This window comes from Oreochromis niloticus, linkage group LG7 (genome assembly GCF_001858045.2).
Source record: "Oreochromis niloticus isolate F11D_XX linkage group LG7, O_niloticus_UMD_NMBU, whole genome shotgun sequence".
NCBI classification, from domain to species: Eukaryota; Metazoa; Chordata; class Actinopteri; order Cichliformes; family Cichlidae; genus Oreochromis; species Oreochromis niloticus.
In genome coordinates, this window is record NC_031972.2 from 45,540,973 (window position 1) to 45,561,149 (window position 20,177).

Sequence of the window (20,177 nt, forward strand, 5' to 3'; positions counted from 1 at the left end):
GCTGCATTTCAATGATACTAAAGACTGGAAAGCTGAGCGCAGAATTAATCAAAGAGCTGGCTAAAGTGATGCCTGTTCTTATTTTCAGCCATTTTTCATTGTGGAGGACAAAAGTTTTTAAACCTCATGTTTGTTCTCCCTAGTAGTAGTAAATGCATAAAACCAAGACTTTTAAGAAAACAGTGAATATAAAATTGCTTCCTTGAAAAAGACTAAATTTACAGTTCAGTATAGAATATGACACAAAATGTGCCATATTCCATAGAGACGCAGAAATGTGTGCATGTAGCACAGAGGCATGACTCAGTGTCTGAGGGGCTAAATGAGTCTCACAGGTCTGAATGTGCGCTTGAAGCCATTTATAAGTCATAACTCTTTGATCTGCTGCTCACCACAAACAAGCACAAGCATACATTTTGGACTTTTAACTGTAATTTTAACCTCCTTTATGGCCAATCATACTATACAAATTAATAAAGGAATAAAAAATTAAATGACAGAAAAGTTTCCGTTTTTTATTTTCTACTATATAAATTTCTGCTTGGGTTACGACTACAGTTAAAAACAATACCTCCCTCAAAACATATTTTTTATTCATACATCATATTGTGGTAAACTACCAGAATCTATTTAGAACTATTTTATTGAAAGTCTATTGAGAAAACAATAACAAAAAGGCTTCAGTGTGACTAAACATTGACCCATTTGTGCTTTTGCACATTTTGTATAAGTGATATAATTTTGTTGGAGTGATGAGCTCTGGCTCCATTCTTTCCTCTTCGTATCACTGCTACTAGTTTTTAACACAAATAAACAACAATTTGAATGTGATAGTATTTATCTTAATATTGCCAGAAAAGCTATGCATTGTTAACATGTTATTCGTATGATAATACCACAGAATGTTGCTTTTGGAACGTGATGTTCCAGGAAGCATTTGCAGCTGTTGTGTGGTTTTGGGTGAGAATTTAACTGTCCTTCCCTAGCAATGCATGTTTCTTTTTTTGTGTGTGTGTATTTGTATGACTCATATATTCATTAAAATTTACTGCCAAAAAGCTCAGTTACTTCAATTTGTGTCTGTCACAATTTGATACACAATGGGACAGACTGATTCAAGTGATTGCAAGAGTCAGCAATCTACTTGCATTTGTAAATTATGTGGCAATTAATTGCAGAACCTGACCAATCTAAGAGTGGTTGCTTTCATTCTGAGTCTGACAGAGACAGGTTGCCTCCCACCAGACTCAGCCGGCGGGTGACCAGTTGGTAGTCATCCTATTTTTACTCTTGTGTGACTGAGGCCTAACACTTGATACTCTGCAGTCACACTTCACCCATCTGTTGTGTTTCATTATGTTTAAGTTTTTACATGTTATGATATCTCTGCATGTCAACTATTTGAGTCACAATAACATTTGAGAAATAAGCAATAAACCTTCACATTGAAGTTGGTCTCTCATCTTGTCCATTATTCTTCTTGAATTGTTATCTTAATGCCATCCTTTTTTCTTTCACTCGTTCCCCTCGCTCTCTCCTTCTTGCTGTCTCTCTCAAGCCCTTGAACCTGCATGTGTGAGTCTCAGGCCGGCTGTTCCTTATGATGCAGTTTTTAAAGGATGGTTTCAAGGGAAAACCTACCTGCTACCTGTGAATAAGTAATCCCTAATCTGTCTTTCTTTCTTTCTTTTGAGCCATTCAGAGGTGAACTTGCTGGTGTGTTTTAGATGATTAAGTGAGGCTGAGTCCTTTTCTTCAGGATTTTCTAGCAGAGAGAAGAATTCATGGTTCCATCAATTACAGCAAGTCATCCAGGTCCTGATGCTGCAAAACAGCCATAGACCATCACACTACCACCAACATGTTTGACTGTTTGTATGATGTTCCCTTTATGAAATGCTGTATTAATTTTATGCCAGATGTAGCAGGATGCAAAATTTCCCAAACTGTCAACTTTTAAGTTCACATAATATTTTCCAAAAGTTTTTGGGGATCACAAAGATGTTATTGGCAAACATGAGATGAGCCTTTGTGGTTTTCTCCTTGTACTCTCCCATGGGTGCTGTTTTTACCAAGTCTCTTTCTGCTTCTAGAATTTTGAATCATGACCTTAACTGAGACGAGTGAGGCCTGCAGTCTGTTAGATGTTGTTCCAGGCTCTTTTGTTGATCTGGATAATTTCTTGATACACTCTTGGAGTTAATTTGTTTGGCCAGCCAATCCTGGGAAGATTCACCAGTATTTTAAGATTTGTCCACTTGTGAAATATGGCTTTCATTGTGCCCCAAAAACTTAAAATGGCTTTGTAACCTTTTCCAGAAGGACAGATATCAATGACATTGTTTCTCTGTTTTTTCTTTATATTATGCCATGGTGTGTTGCTTTTTGAGATCTTTTAGCCTGTTTCACTTTGTCAGGTAAGTTACGTAACCCACACAATGACTTTTGGATGAATGCACATTATCTTTGTTTATTTACACCAAGGCATTCCCAGCTGAGAGATATAATCACTCCTGTGTCCTGGGTCTGCTCCGGGGCCTCCTCCCAGTGGGACATGCCCGGAACACCTCACCCTGGAGGTGCCCAGGAGGCATCCTTGTCAGATACCTGAACCACCTCAACTGGTTCCTTTTCTAGTTGATGACATAAATTGTTTTTTTTTAATACCATAAGTGGGTAAAAGGGTAGAGTGGTGAGTTTTTTTCCATCTCTGAAAATGTATAAATTAAAAATGTTTCACTCATGTGCAGATACAGAAAATACAGCAATTATAATTTTATTTGGACCAGATTTTCGAAAACCAAGAAATGTCCCTTTGCCAGACATTTGAAGCAGCCAGAAAGCAACAGGTAATGATAAACTTCAAACCTATATAAATGAAATCTATTGATAAAAAGTAATATTTATTCATTGTTTTAGTTTTAAAGTGGATCACATCTGAAAACATCCACAAGAATTAGTGCATAAAAAAATAACAAATTAGTTGTATTTACATGAGCTTTGCCACTTTTGATCATTTGTTTTCTTGAACAGTCTGATTCAGTCGATTGCTTTGGATTATGAAATGGCATTATCTCTTTTCTTGTTAATGTCCACTGTTAAAGAAGGTATGTAGAGAATTCCACCAACTCTTATTTTGGCTTGAATGCAGATATTTCCTCATGTCTTCCATCCGTTACACAAAGCTGAGGACTCAAGCAAAATTTGTAACAGTGGGAAAGAAAGTGCAAGTACAGTACTGTGAAAACTTATTTATTCCCTTCAGATTTTAATATTAAGCAAAGACGGCTTCATCATCTCATAAACACAATGCCAAAAGTCACAATATCAAATTCAGTCAATAAAGGTTATTTCTCAAACTATAACTGGCAGTGCTATTAATTTAAAAGGCTTTGTGACTGGCAGTGGTGTCTTTGCAGGTTCATATTTAGATTTAAGAGTTTCATGCATTCTTAGTATCTCACTTTTCTGCAGTGATGAATCACATGGTCATGTTTACCTGGGCTTCCTGTCCCCCCCCCAAAAAAAGCTTTAAAAGCCACAACTTGTGGTGACTCTGTTGTTCTTGTTCACACTTTTATCCTCTCCACATTGCAGCTGAGCTGAGAACAGTTTGAGCGATGCATCCTCAAGGTTACCCGACTGAAGATGTGCCATTGCAGGGCATGAGTTATGGTGGACTCCCTGGTCAGCCTGGAGTGGTCCAGCACACTGCTGTGAACATCACCAGAGGGCAACAAGTCATCACTGAGCCCCCCCAAGGACTATATCATCTGGTCGCTCTTTTCCTTTGTCTACTTAAATCCTTTTTGTTTTGGACTTGCAGCTCTCATTCATTCCATCAAGGTGAGTTTATTGTGACACATTTTAACTTATTAGAAATTACATTTTGTGAAATTCCTGTGTTACAGAAGCCAGAATATTAAGACAACCTATAACAAAAGAATATTTCTACAAATATAATGTAAATGTAAAATATGATAAAAGGTGAAAACTATACAAATGAGGTGTGCAATTAATAAAATAAGAGTATACAGAAAATAACTGAGGTAAATGTGTAAAAAACTATATTAAAAATTTAGCAGGACATTATGTTAAGTGATATGGTACATGATAAAGCTCAGTAAAATAAACTCATAAATAAAGTGATAACAAGATAAAAATATATATCAAATGTCAGTAAAACAACAAGCAAAATGAAATAATCATAAAATCAATCAGCTCCAAGCAAAACTACAATCCAAACAAATGGCTTACTAACAATAGTGAAAGGAAATCATAAAAGACAAAATGACATAAGTGTCTTACAGCAAGCATTGAACATGTGTTGGTTTACAGTTTTAAAGTGTATAAAATGTTTTCATCCTTCCAGGCCAGAGACAGGAAGATGGCTGGAGGTGTGGATGGTGCACGAAGTTATGGCTCCACTGCTCAAAATTTCAACATTGTCGCCACAATCGTAGCTGTCCCTGTGTTTGTGACAGTTATAATTGTGTTCTTTCACAGATATTACTTACATTAAAAGCATTTCAGAGTTGCCTTCTGCTGTGATTAGTTCACATCAGGAAACATAAAAAAAACATTTTCCAAAAGTCTTAAATGGAAATCAACTTGAGGGGGTAGGGACAAATAAGTGTATACTTCGGCCTACTCCTTTTCAAACAAAAAAATGGAATGATATTTTGTAATGATTGTGAATGTACATGTTTGAAATAAAAATGAACTGAACTGAACTGAGATCTTCTCTATTTCTTTATTGACAATTTTTATTTTCAGATTAGAAAATGTATAAATTGAAAATGTGTCACACGTGTGCAGCTACAGAAAATCCTACAGCAGTTCTAAATTTAATTGGATCAGATTTTTAAACCAAGAAATGTCCCTGGGCCAGACAAAACTTCAAACCGATAAAAATAAACTCTATTGAAAAAGAGTAATATTTACTTATTGTTTCACCTTTAAAATGGATCAAAAATACAAATCAGTAGTAAATGAACAAAATCTGAAGTAGTGAAATAGTATGTTTTTTAAAAAGCCACAACTTGTGGTGATAGAAAGGAAAACATTTTGCTCATACAGTAGCTGGAGTTTGTAAGGGTGCCATTTGTGAGTAGCTAATATCCGCCAAAGGGATGTTTGACTAATGCCACTGTCCAGTGACATGCGGCGGGTGCTACACTGTGGGCTTTTGCTGAATGCAGCAAGGACAGCCACTGATGTTTCTTCATTAGTAACAGTTTTCTTGGATCCACATTTTGGCAAATCCAACACTGAACCAGTTTCACGAAACTTAGCAAGCAGTTTGCTAACTGTAGCATGGGAGATGGGTGGTCTCGTAGGGTGTCTTGTGATGAAATCTGCTGCAATGACCCGGTTACTGTGTTCACCAGATATCAACACAATTTCGATCCGCTCCTCATTCGACATGTCAATGGCTGTGAACAAAGAGAAACTTGTAAATAACTCATGAAAGAATAAAGTTACGTTGAAACCAAGCACACCATTGTTTTTCTTGTGACATTGCCAATAAGTTTGATGTGTCACATGGCCCTCTTCCTATTGAAAAAAACAAAAGTTGTATCCAAGATGGCCGACTTCAAAATGGCTACCATGGTCACCACCCATCTTGAGGAGTTTGCCCCCTCACATATACTAATGTGCCACAAACAGGACTTTAATATCACCAACCATTCCCATGTTATTACGGTGTATCCATATAAATGGCCCACCCTGTATATTTTCTCGTCTAAATGTCCACTGAGCTGTGAGCCAGGGGGCGGCAATGTGCCTTAACATTGGTTGCCAACCAAGAAGAAGAAGAAGAAGCTGTGAGCCAGGAGGGAGGGGGTGAGTGAGTGAGTGATTCGTTCGCGCTATGATTCAGCACAGGAGGGAGGGGGTGAGTGAGTGAGTGAGTGAGTGATTCGTTCGCACTATGATTCAGCACAGGAGGGACGGGGTTAGTGAGTCCTGAGTGATTCATTCGCGCTATGATTCAGCACAGGAAAGGAGGGGGTGAGTAGCTCAAATGTGCTGTTAGCATGTTAGCAGAGCGACGCTACTGTGAACTGAGGAGCTATTGTCTTGATGTAAGCTTCTACTCAGGGTTTTTTCTTCCAGTTCAGAGCAGAAATGTTTTTTTTAAGATACTGGATGTTGTGTTTTTTCTCCACAATTATAAGCTAGATATAGTTCTACTAATGAAATTAGTTTGCTAACAGCAACAGGGATGAGTCAGTGAGTCAGTTGGGCTTGTGAATCATGATTCACGAGTCAGTAAAGTGATTTTCGAGTATTGAACGATTCGTTCATGATTCGCGCATCACTAAAGTACACAGAGAGAGAGAGAGAGCTGTGCATGAAGTGTGATTTTTATCGTGGTGGAAGCAAAACAGCAAAAGTCAGAGGGAATTCATGATGACATTTATCAAATGTGAAGCGTAGTTTGCTGCTTCTTTTGCTGCTGGCTCTGTGAATTTTGGTTGGAGAGAGACAAAACCTGCAGCTCAGAATCTAGCGCAAAAAGACATAAACACACAGCGGACCCTACGCATCAGAATCGGTGAGCTCCGACAGCGTGTGTGTGTACGTGCCATCGGGTGAGAAAACCGAGAAAGAGAAAGCTGATTCTGATGTGTCGGGTCCGCTCTGTGTTTAGGTCTTTGTGTGGAATCCGTGTACCTGCTCTCATTTGCTGTTTGGTGGTTGTTGAAATAGTTTTGTGAGCTTTAATCTGAGAATCTGGCGTTTCTGGCAAAACACAATTATATTTAAAAGTCGATTCAGGATTTAATGAATCGTTATCGCTTTATTCAAGCTACTCACCTCTCTCTATCCACCTGCATTTCAATATTGACCACGGCCAATCAGAGAGGTCCCGCCCCTGACTATCTATGATTGGTTTAGTCCACAATAGGGGCATAATGTGTGTCTGTTTGCGACCAAATTGGTCGCACTCTAGAGCCCTGAAGGATTAGATATAAGTCTGATGAATATGTTAGCAGAGAGATGTAGTCTGAGTAGTGAAAATGTCTATTCAGCCTATTCAAGGTTTCAAGAAAGCTTTATTGATATTTGCATCACATGTTTACATGAGGTGGAACGAAATTATGGACACGGTCCCGGAGCGAAAAAAAAAAAGAGTAACAAAGAAACAGAATTAAAAAAGTAAAATAAATGAGTAACAGTAGGATAGACATTAGGTAAGGCTGCACTTTTTGCAGCGATCTCGTATGGAAAATTATTGCGCGCATGTATAAAACAGGTCTGTGGCTCTGAACCGTAGTAAAGGGACCTCTGGCTAATACGGCTGTGTCGGGCTCGTAGACAAAAACTAGCTTTACTGGGTCAACTTTGCTAGCGAGAGACAGAGAGAGGCGTTGAAAAGCTTCTCCAATGGAACTTATTGTTTTGGAGAAAACACGAACACGGTGTACAGTTGAGTCTTATTAGCTTACAACTGGGCTTGTCAGGCACTCTTTTTTGCTGCAGTGGTTATTATTATATTTACATGATTCCATCTCCTGATTCTGCTCGTACTTTTCCACTCTCCTTTCTCTCCCTCCCTCGCGCTCACAGACACATAACAGGTATGACAGACCATTCTCCCTGCTGCACGGACTACACTGCCCATGAGGCTACATTCTTTAGGGCTATGCCTGCAACACTCTGCCTATTGCCTTTATATTACATTATTTTTTAAATAATTTTTAAGAATATTTCTTAAAGTCATTAAGTGGGCTGCAAGTAGGGGTGACATGGGCCGTGAGATTGAGACCCAGGCATTAGAGCCTCTTAATGCGTGTTTTGTTTGGGTTTCCACCGACGTGGAATTACCAAAAATAGAGAGGGCATAGCTTAACATGTGAAACAGGAAAAGACCGCCGTGTAATCCATTTATTTCAACAAAGTAACTGTATTCTGATTACTGCCTTTTTAAATGGTAACTCTAATGGAATAAAGTTACTCATATTTTGTATTTTAAATACATAACGCCGTTACACGTATTCCATTACTCTCCAACACTGGTGAGGACTAAAAAAGTTTGGTTTACAAGACCTGTGCTGGCAGATGGTATTGGGACTGTAATTAATTTTAGATCACTTTAATAGTTAATTTCACTACTGAGTACTCAGAATAAAATAAACAGAAAAGTTATAGATTCACATGACTGAGGATTGTTTGTGCAGACTTAGTGAAAAGAATGTGGGAGTAACCCAAGCAAGGTCAAGAGACAGTAGCTCTCACAGATAGATGCTACTTTAGGTGCATGAAACTGGGTAACAGGTCAGGGATAAGTGTGTGCCTGTGTGTGTCTGTTTGTGCGTGTCCATCAAACCACAGTCTACAGCAGTTTGCTGTAGACTGTGGTTTTCTAACCGGAAGGAGATGCATGTACATGAATTATTCTTTGAACTGCTTGATACAATAAATCTGTTAAACTTGAACTGGACCTGAGCTCTCTTTATCCTAGAGAAAAAGAACACACGATAATAGACATCCATTATTGACCTTTTTATTCGTGTCTGAGTTTGAGAAGATAAGAACTGTGTTGTTGCCGACCCATCATCATACTTTTGAGCAAGAAAAATAGTGTTAAATGTTGTAAGGGTTAAACACAGAATTATGATTGATATGTCATTTTCTTGATCACAGTATACTCAATACTGATTGGAACATAATCAGTAAATATAAAGATGTTTGAGCTTAAATGACACATAAGAATAAAAGTAATAAAATAAAATAATTATTTTAGAGACAGGCCTAACTCAGACCTAGCTGAAAGCCTGATGTGTAGTTAGAAGGAATTTCTAGAAGCTAATTTCTTGCTGTAGTTGCAATTAGGCAACATGTTTATTTTAATATTATTGCTTTTCGTGCTGTTGCAGATATATGATGAGTCAGAGGTGTTCCAGCAGAAAGCTAATTCAAGTGATCTTCAATATCCTGCAGTAAGCTTACACTGTCACTTTCAGGTACATCAGTCTGGCTTCTAGCTAGACTGACTCGTATATAGTGAGTTTGTTTTTAGCGAAATGCATCAGCTAGCTCCTTTGTGCTAGCTGATGTAAAAGATGTAAGAACAAACGTGTACTTACAACAAGTGTATGGTGAGTCCACTGTGGTCTGTCCATCTGAACCAATGACTGTAGAAAACATGGACGACATAACAGACCTAAAAAAAAAAGTTCTCCTAAGACAAAATTTTCCCAAAGATGCTTTTTGTCATTATTAGTGGTGCTCATCAAGGGGTGTTTTGTCATAAGTTTGATTCTAATTATGACCATAATGCTGTAAAATTGTGGTGCAACATCATCATACCAGCTTTGACTGGCAGCTGTAATCACTGACAAACTTGTGCATCTCTGTTCAAAAATTGCAAAAGGAGCGGTGAAGCTGAGAGGAAGGGCAGTGTTTATTTTCGAAAACCACACACACTGTGGTTTTTAGCAGTAAAATTGACAAACCAACAGAAGGACCTGAGGCCCCGCTGCACTTTTTTAGCAAGTTAAATGTGTTTTTAAGCTATTCTGTAGCTAATGTCCTTGTTTGCTAGCTAAGGTGAGTTGTCACCTGCCGTGGAAAATCATGTTCAAGTTAATCCTTAGACATGAAAGAGTTTACTGTGACTAAAGAAATCACTCTAAGTTTGTTCATTAACGTCAGTGCTCTGGTTCAGATATTTAAAGAACTAAAGAAACTAGACTTTAGCCAGGGTTAATTTGTCAGTTTTGAGATATTTGCTCTGCTGCTCTGACAGAATAGAAGAATGTTCAGACCTGCAGTTGAAGATGAGACACTGAAATGGTTTATATGAGAAACTGAGAAAAGTCACTGGGTTGTTCACACACTGTTATTTTTTTTTTTATGAATGTTAGACTAGGAGAGCAAATAGGCTGGACTCTTCTATGCTGACCTATTTATTAAACATGTACATACTGCAGCATGCTTTTGTCTCTCTCCACATCTGCAAGGACAGTAACACCAAATAAAAAAAAAAGCTTTCACTTCAATAATGCATCATTATTAATTAATAGAGTTAATGGAGTTTTAACAGAAGATGAATTACTGAGGATTTAACATGTTCATGACATGTACATGTCTGTAACATCAGTTTCAGTTTCCAGCTGATATCTCAGTTTGTTACTATCACAGCTGACGGTTGATGGTTATGGGGAGTGGGTCCTCAGTGAAGTGCCTTCAACGCCATCCTTCCAGACCCTCTCCAAGCTTTCTTTCTCCTCTGCTCTTCTTCCTGCACAGTAACTGCTGCACATAATTTCATCAGTTCATCTCACCTTATTCCAAAGTGAAGCTGGCTTGTCCAAATGTGCTTTAGCATACCTCACGCAACTCTGTTTGTGGCATGAAATATTATTTTTGTGCCACTATTCTGAGTGGACATAAAAAAAAATTTGAGTGCAAGTAAAAAAAAATTGCAAGTACAAGTGTTGCATTTTGAGGAGAAATTTATTTTGAGCAAACAAAAGCTAAATTTGAGTGAACAAAATTCATTGCTGCATGCAAAAAATGTATATCATTGTTTGCTGTTATCCATATACACACAGAATAACAGCCCCTCTCGCTCAGTTTTTGTATTTGCTCTCGCTCAGATCTCTGCGGACCTGTTCGCAGTGTGCCGTTCGCGCTCACAACATTCTCTGCTTCGTTCGCACCTAACTCTCTGTACACCGTTATAAGTGTGCCACAAAACCAACCAATCACAGACTTGTCTCCAAAAGTTGATTCTGTTCATCTGGACGTAGCGTTTTCAGTGGGAGAAACGTTTCATCACTCATCCAAGTGACCTCTTCAGTCTCAGCTGACTGCAGGTTTCCCCAACCTTATAAAAAGTGCATTTGCATAATGGCTGAAACTAGCACCACTGAATGAACAATGGGCTGGGAGGTCAGTTCCCTCATCATAATTATGCAAATTATTATGACCATTAATCAACAACCACTAATCAATGGCCATGAGTACCATTCACAGAGAGTTGGTGAATGGCTGCAATCACAGCGTTGTAAGATGACGAAAGATGTACCCTTAGGCCCCCTCCTCGATTCAGAGATGGTCTTTCCCTTTTCACGTAAATGGCCTCCTTGACTCCGCACTCAAACCAGTGTTCCTCCCTGTCCAGGATGTGTACATCCTCATCATTGAAAGAGTGTCCACTGGCCTGTATAGTGTAAATAGACTGCAGAGTCCTGGCCTGACGAGGTAGCTCTTCTGTGTTGTGTCATCCGCTTCACCAGAGGTTGTTTGGTTTCCCCGATGTATAAATTCTGACAATCCTCCTGGCACTGGTACATCTTTCACCATCTGAGTTATGCATTGCGAAAAGCAAATGAAAGGTAAACCTAGCACATTACTAAAAACCATAGTAACTACAATTAATTTTGTATCGGTAATGAACTTTTTCCCACATAACTTATAACCCTTTTTGAAATTGTAGGTCATTTGTCCAATATGTACTAAGGACCTTCCAGAAGATGAGATCACAGTCCACGCGAGTCTGTGTGGGGATAGGTAATCTTTTTTCAGCCGTTTATGAAAAAATGTTAATCAGTAACAGTCCACGTAAACATATGCAGTTTTTTTTTAACTTAGTTTGGTCAACAGCTTTCAATGCATGGTGCCTGAAGCAAATGACACAACAGACAGGTACTTTTTGCTGTATTATAGTTCATACACATTATTATGCAGAACCATTTGTTAAAATTATGTGTAAGATCTTTTACACAATAACTGGGGTTTAATCTCATATAAAACATTTTATGATCACACTACTTTAAATTATTGTTAAAGGTTGTTGCACAGAACACACTGCAATAATTTCTAATCACGTTTAATGTTGTTGCCCTTTTTAATGAGAACATGATTGTTTGTCTTTGAGAATTTAGGATGTCTTCACTTTTTGTTAAGCATGGAAGATGTATTGCGTTTCCTTAAACAACAAGTCGACACCACAACAGAATTTAACTTGTGTGTGGACAGAGAAGACCTTACAGACAGAGGCATTCTCCAGTGGCAGAGAAAAAAAGCTGCATCTCCTACCAGCGTTCTTAGGGTGGTTTTCATTGGAGAGGCAGGCGTGGATACAGGAGCAATTAAGAAAGAGTTTTTGAGTGGTGAGTTGCCTATTACCTGTTTTGTGAATAAATGGACAGATTAAAAATGTGGATATTTTTTGTATGAAAGACATGATTTCTGGTATTGAAAGCAGATTCTTTGAAGGACCCGAGAACAATGTCAAAAACCCCAAGTATTCTCTGACCGATCTTGATAATGAAAACTTCAGGTTGGTTACATATGAGCTTTGTGTATGACATTTAATACATATCCGATATTTTTGTAAATGTTACCTGAAAATGAATTATAATCATTTGTCTACACAGAACTGTTGGTGAAATAATTGCAGCCTCGCCCAAAGAGGCCCATCTCCTCCCTTTTTCAAAAAATGGTGCTACAATTTCCTCTGCCCAGGAGAGGTGGATTTCAGCTGTCTAAGGAGGATGTTGCAGATGTGGAATCTTCCCTGTGTGCTGTTGTCTTACACTCTACAACTAGACTGATTTCAATGCTACATCAGCTCAGAAAGGGCATGGAACTGTATGGTCTTGTGAACCTGATGGCTGTAAATCCTGAAGCTTGCCACAGTTTGTTTGTTCCTGGGAAAATCCTCAAAGTAAGTATTAACATAACAGCTTCAGTCTGATCGGAAAGAAACTCCACTTCTCTGTACTGTAGTTATCCTGTATTTATTTATTAGTTTTGAATTAACAATATATCTATAATATAATCTACATTATTTCCTTATTTACAGCCAGACACTGATTTCATTATGATGAGCTGCCAACCACATTTCAGTGAAAAGGGGACATCTAGGGAGAGAACTGAGAGGAAGATCGTACATTTTTTGAAAGATTTCTTGCAGGATATTGAAGCATCAGGTACTATATAGTATTAGCTGTATATACCTATAGTATTATATGTATACTGTATGCATCTTTTCAATTTTGTTGCTTTAACATGCATTAATTTTAAGCATTGTAATTAAGATTACTTTTTATTTAGAAACGACTTCATAAACATTTTCAAACATCACAGATGGAAACACAGGCGGTGCAGGTGGTGAAAAATCAGAGTCTCTTGCTGTCCAGCATGTGCTTCAGTGGATGACCGGCCAACCCCATGTTCCCATCCTTCCTGATGAAAAGAGACATTTCAAAATAACATGCAAGTTTGACCATGAATGTAAGGAGCAGCTAGGAGATCACTCCATTTTTTACCCAGTTGTAAGTGCATGCATTTGTACCGTGACTTTTCCACTTCAGCATCTGAACACTTACACAGAGTTTAAAACAGTAATGAGTGAAGCAGTTAGATATGGTGGTGGATTCCACAGAGTTTAACACATGGTTGTCTTGTAATTTGGAAACTAAATGAGTAAAAATGTTTCTAAACATTAGCTGTTAAGATTTTCGTAGCTGTTTCATGAAAATTACAAGAGTTCAGAACTGTCAGTTTTACAAAGATAATCATTTAACTTTATCCAGAAATATATGCAAGATGTCCTCCATATAGGATTCCCTGCATGCATTCATTCTGAAAAGCTGAGTTTAGTTTTTCCCACTTTGCTGAAATGCTGTAATGTGAACACTGTATCCAAGCTGCTTGAGACTTCAAGCTTAAACTAAGGTGATCCAATCCAGCAGTGCCCCATAAGTCCCACCTTCCTGAAGATTACAATATTTATTTTTCTTTCTTTTGGGGTCATCCATTTGACAGTTAATTCAAATTAAATTAGTAATTTTTTGCAGTATTGCTGGATTCAATTACATTAATTTTAGCTACAGGAACCCAAAAAATGGAAGCTGATTGCCATGTGAAACTAAAGTACAAATCATATGAACACTCCATTGTTTAGGTATTGTGAGATTATTATACTATCTTATGCCACGTTATACCTCTAATTAAAGATTGTGAAATTATAGTTTTAGTTTGCATTATTCTCCTGACTTAGAAGACGGTGATAACTATTACATTTATTAAACTGATTTGTATTACATTACACTGCTGATTTATTGTGAATGAATGATATTGTTTTATGATGTATGATACTGCTGCGTTATAAGAAATACTATTTTCAGAGAATCATGGCCTTATTTGTCTGATTAGAAAAGAACAGAACATACTGCACAGGAAGCCAAGGTCATAACATAGGCTCACTGAGAGAGAGAAAGAATGTGGATGTTTAGGTTTTATAACTTTGGAGGGGGGCTGAAGCTATAAGAATGTGAGAAATGGTCAGACACGTCAAGATCTGCTGTGACCCTCTTCGGCACATCTCCCATCCGGATGTATTGCGCTAAAGTGTGTATGGAATAATGAGAATGGTATGGAATAAAGAGAGTGTTGACTGAGCATTTATACACTGAGTGTTGTCCTTCCTTCAGCCCAAAGATGAAAGAATTGGGAGGATTTTAGCAGTACTTTCTGTACACTTTCAGTGTTCTCATCTTGTCCTTAGATCTACATTTTTCGGTAAAACTTTGTTTAGGGTCCTACGTTGATAGATAATAAGCAAGCGCTTTGTTTGCTTGTCTACTTGTAATCTGAATGTTTTAGCAAAGAAATCCAGTATTTGAGAACTTTTAAGAGTGTTGACTTTCAAGTCCATGTTAAGTGTCACTGTTGGTTAAACACGTGTTGCAAGAATTGTATGTACAGGTCATGACCATGTGACTCAGAATGTTCCAAAGGATTAATTGTTCTCTGAAGTCTCTCCAGGGTTTCCTCATCCAGTGGGCATTCAACCTCAGGAACCACAACTGTGCTGTTAGATTCCTCTTGCAGTACAGCGCTCTCCCAGTCGATGCCTGGATCCTGAAGCTCCTTAAAATTCACAAACATATAATCGTCATTATTTCAGAATAGGTACTTTTGGGAGTAATGTTGCTTTGTGTAAGCGTTCTTTACATTAAATACAACCATTTAAAAAGAATGCCTTTGTTTTCATGTTATTCTTACAGTAATTTAGATTAGTGGTAATTGAAAAGCAAGAATGTATGAAGTTACCAGAAGCATCTCCCAGATGTGCTGCAAGTGTTTAATTTGTTAATGTCAGAAGAAAAGAGTTAACTGCTAACTAATATTTTGAAATTCAACATTTAAATAAATTTAAAAAAAAATCTTATTATGATCTGGTACCTCAAGTCTCTCACCCTCATCCAGCTCTTGTAGATGTCCCATACGCCAGAGCTGTTCAGGAGTGAGACCTCCTTCTGTCCTGAGGGGATGATTATTCCATCCTCCAACAAAGATGACAAGATCTGCTCAGACTCAAGGGACAAAGATGTAGTGGACACCAAAGAGATGAATGACATCCAAAATGTCAAGCAGGCCATCCTCCTTGAGTGAGTGAAGAATATCATGGTACTTGCTAGTGACTGCAGACATCACGCCAAAGTCGTTCTACTCTGTAAATACATTTGAATTTGGATTTCAGGTATTTTATGCTTCCAATCAATGTCAGAACTGCTACAACAATCTAGCCATGCAGTCAATAATAATATAAAAAACATCAAAAGACTAACCTCTGATTGTGGACACTCTTTTCAGATATGAAACTCGCTCTCCCTGTTCCTCTTGTGGCAAACATGAAATGTGCAATGTCCAGGTTTTCTACTCCTTGATCTGCCCTAACCCTCTGATAAAAAATAAATTTTAAAGGAATTTGTAAAGTTTTCTTTAATGAAACTTGTTGCTAGCATATAATTTTAATCAGGACAAAAAACCTTGATGACAAGCCGTGACGCTGGGCTGATCTCAGGAAAAATGAGAATGCAGTTTTTGCTCTGTTGTTAGTTGCTGCATCCAAGTACAGGACCTGCAGTAAAAACACATGGAAAATTAAAGATCTGGTTTCAGATCATGTATAGTTTTTCAGTTATTAATGCAGTTTCATAATAAGTGTTCAAGGAATATTGTACGGTTCTATGTTCATAACCATAATTCAAAGCTTGAGTAGTCTATAGTTAGTTCTCTTGTCATGATTTTTTTTTCTGGAGCACTTAGCATATTATGTGTAGATAGACGTATTGTCATGGAAAATATCGATTTACAAAGTGTAAATGATTGCTCAAGAAAATTTACAATTAACAATATTACTGGTTTTGTTACACATCCTGTAATCCTTTTACTTCCACTTCAGTGGAAGCAGATGCAGGAACAGCAGGTGCAGAGACCTCTGGCAGAGCTGATCATTGAGCTAGTGATTGAAGTAATGGTTGTAGTAGTGGTTGTAGTGGTTTTCCTGAGGCTCCAGAAAACATGGAAAATGGCTGGAGGCCTCATTCTCATTCACTTGAGCCTCCAGCAAGGACACTAGCCGCTCCCATTTGAGGAGTAGGAGTAGGAGTAGTAGGAGTTCACTTCCTCCACCTAGTGGAGGAAATGAAGTAAGATTTCCAGGAAGTAAGGAAGTGAAGGGATCCTCCACTAGGTGGAGGAAGTGATCACTGGAAGGAGAACGTGCATAAAACTACATTCATACATAGCTTGACTTTGTTCTCCTGAGTTATTCTTTTGAATTATGATTTACTGACAGTGATTAAGTTTCCTGATCAGCAAAGCTTCACAGCACAGTTACACAAAGGTAAAATACAAGGAAGGTGACAGCAGATTGATTTTACATTCAGACAAAACTGTTCTGCTTTTGTTTGACCTGAAGCATCCAACACTTTTAAGCACCTTTATCAATACATCTCTAATGACTCTGTCACTACCTCTGGGTGTCTCACTTGTCCCTGGCTATCAGTCCCTGGCCGACTGTTCAGGTGAGCTGGCACCATGTTGATGGGGGCACCCATCAGTGGTCCACTGGGTAAAGCAGGAGGAGGGGTTAGAGGCTTGGGTGCTTGCCCTTCTGATTCCATACTTCCTACAATACATTCCAGTTCTTCCCTAATGTCCATCTTACTGACAGAGGGGGCTTTATGTGGCGTTTTTGTGTGAACTCGTCCAGAAGAATGATAAAGTGATTCTGTCTGGGAACCTGTGGCGCACATTCATAGGAGGTTTTGATCCTTTTAGAGTGAGACTGACATATAACACAGAACTAAACTAAAGTATTATGCGGGAACAAGCTGTCACTTACCCGTTACAATCAGTCCCTTTTACAGTATTTAATAAAATATATTTGTTTTATAAGGAAGTCAAATACATTTAAAAGTGCTGTATTTGTAAACTAATTGAAACCAAAAAATATGAAAAATTCAAACTCGGATGTTGCTTTACTATTCTTTCATAAAGGATAAATCCTACATCCTTTCTTCAGGTTTCTGTTGGTTAAACACTTCAAAAATGTAATCATGGTTAATAAATCAAAATTTACAAGAAGTATAATCTAAAGCAAAAATAATTTCGAAAAAATTACAGAGTACATTAAGTCTGCTTTAGTTCACTTGTGGGCCTTGATTCTTTGCCAACTGGAATACAAAGGTTGCTCACTTTTTACACCAAGAACCAACATTTAATTGTAATTAACTTAATTTATTTAACTGTGTTACAAAACAAAAGTATTTGACGTATTTCAACTGTACAACTAAACCAATGAATTAAGGTTTAAGATCAAGTAGTTCATTTGTTGAGGAATATAAAGCACTTATTTTGCATGTCAACTGTGGCCTTATATACACTGAGGCCACCTACCTGTTCAACTGATTGTGAGTGTAATTATGTAATCATCAAATCATATGTCAGCTGCTCAAAGGTTTTAGACATGTAAACACATTCAAGATGAAAGTGACTTTGAACGTGACACGGTTGCTGGTGCCAGATGGACTGGTCTGAGTATTTCAAAAACTGCTGAGTTTCACACTACCATCTGCTGAGTTTACCTGGAATGGTCTGAAAAAGAGAAACTATCCATTGAGAAGCAGTTCACAGGAGAATGGCCAGTCTGTTGAGCTTATAGGAAGACAAATATAACTAAAAAAAACCCCACTTGCTACAAGAAAAATATGCATAAGAGCATCTCTGAATACACAACATATCGAACCTTGACACAGATGGTTTGAAGATCACATCATATGCTATTCCTGTCAGGAAAGTGAGGCTACAGTTTGCACAGACTCACCAAAGCTGGACAAAAGAAGATCAGAAACACATTTCTTGGTCTGATCAATCTGCAGCGAAATTCTCGTGACTGCGTCAGAATTTTATCTATCCTGCCTTTTAAAAATGGTTGGGGATGTGTTGTGTGTTGATATGAAGGATATTTCTTGGCAACAGTCCACAGAAAAAAAATCCTCATAAGGGAAACTCGCTCTCAGTAGATTACTTCGACACAACCAGAATTCCTGTGCAAAGAAGAGACAGAGATGAGGAGACGACAAAACCAGAATAGGCTAAACTTCCGATATGAGTGGATAACACTAACTAGATCAGGCATCAGATAAGGGAATTCATTCATCCCAGTTAAATAGGGGGCCCATGACCCTATTGGGGACACTCACATAGGGCTTAAAATCTGGGACTCTCTATCAGTTGCTTTTAGAACTGAGGAAGTATCTCGGATTAGAGGTGAAACGTCTTCAAGGGAACTTTAAAAAGGGAACCTTAAAAAGTTCCCTCCTGATCTCTGTTTGTTTTCTGTGTTTTTTTCAGCTTTGTTTCCTGTCTCGTTACTCCTGATTTGTTCCTCCTGTGTTCCCAGCTGCTGCTGCCACTTCCTACTCATTCATATGTATATTATATATATATGTACTTAGTTTTTTTCCCAGTTTAGTTGGGCTTATTTCTTGCTTGCTTGTTAACCAGCCTAAATAAACAGCTCACTTTTTGTTTAGACCAGGCCTGTCTTCAAGCTAATGGATTTTGGTCATCTCTACAAAAATTATTGTTTAAAGGCTTTTAGCTGCTGTCAAAATTACAGTTTTCCTTGCTCATTATTTTTAATTGTTTGATTTTTAATTGTTTGTTTCAATATGCTAATGTAAACTTTATATATATGTAGGCCTTTACAGCAAACAAGTTGCACCAAAGTGCAGCACAACAATAAACCAAAACGGTTGATAGGAATAGCATAAAAAAGGGAAAAAAACACACAGGACACATGAATAAAATCATTCTTTAGTTTATATAAAAAAGAAGCAATTTAAAAAATATAAATGGATAAGATATCAAGCTCTACTTAATTCAAAATCAAAGCTTAGAGGCGGGTGTTTAAAAGCACCTTAAAAGTCTCAAGGTTACAAGCAGCTCTTATATGGTTTGGTAGATTATTCCACAGTTTTGTGGCTGCAGCAGAGAAGGCACGATCATCTCTACTTTTCTGATTTGACCTTGGAACATTTAGGAACAGCTGGTTGTTTGACGTTAGTACTGTTGTTCATGGTGTTTTAGAAGTTCCTTTAAATATGATGGGGAAAGACCATTAAGACAGTTAAAAACCAGTAGCAAAATTTTGAAATCAATGGTGTAACAAACAGGAACTAGTGTTATATGTTCCCATATTCCAGTTCCCATTAACAATGAGCAGAAGCATTTGCAGCATTACAAGCTGCAAGTGATAAAGGGATGATCTAAACCGACATAGATAGATTTCAATCTCATCAGCAAAGCAGTGTAAAGAGATATTATATAGGGAAATAAGTATGGCCCTTGAGAAACTCCACAAGTAAGAGGTGCTGCAGCTAAGGGAACATCTACAGTGTGAATTATTTTCAGCAATCAACAAAATGCAGTGAATGAATGAAAGAGAAATCTAAATCAAATCAATATTTGGTGTGACCACCCTTTGCCTTCAAAACAGCATTGGTTCTTCTAGGTACACTTGCACACAGTTTTTAAAAGAACTCAGCTGGTAGGTTGTTCCAAACATCTTGGAGAACTAACCACAGATCTGTGGATGCAGGCTTCCTCACATCCTTCTGTCTCTTCATGTAATCCCAGACGCACTGGATGATGCTGAGATCAGGGCTCCGTGGGTCCATACCATCACTACTAGTACTTCTTGTTCTTCTTTAAGCTGATGATAGTTCTTAATGACTTTGGTTGTATGTTTGGGGTCGTTTTCCTTCTACAGAAAACATTTGGGGCCAATAAACAATCATTTATATTTCTGAAAGCATTCTTTGTTTACAGCATTTTTTCACACCTGCAGTTTTGCT

The 20,177-nt window shown here is 37.9% G+C and overlaps 1 protein-coding gene and 1 long non-coding RNA gene across 5 annotated transcripts in view; both read left to right on the forward strand.

Moving 5' to 3' along the window:
• The window catches only part of LOC100690545 (dispanin subfamily A member 2b), a 39,247-nt gene that overhangs the window by 7,244 nt on the left and 11,826 nt on the right, over positions 1–20,177 (forward strand). The window lies entirely within an intron of this gene.
• On the forward strand, positions 11,222–14,471 carry LOC109194242 (uncharacterized). Of its 4 annotated transcripts, none has more exons than XR_001224263.3 (6): positions 11,222–11,529; positions 11,998–12,131; positions 12,227–12,301; positions 12,399–12,688; positions 12,827–12,953; positions 13,111–14,466. It is a non-coding gene; the product is annotated as an uncharacterized LOC109194242 (long non-coding RNA). The 4 variants fall into 4 exon arrangements; XR_003221119.1 differs by having other exon boundaries at positions 11,225–11,354; positions 11,456–12,131; positions 13,111–14,471; XR_002062939.2 differs by having other exon boundaries at positions 11,222–12,131; positions 13,078–14,470.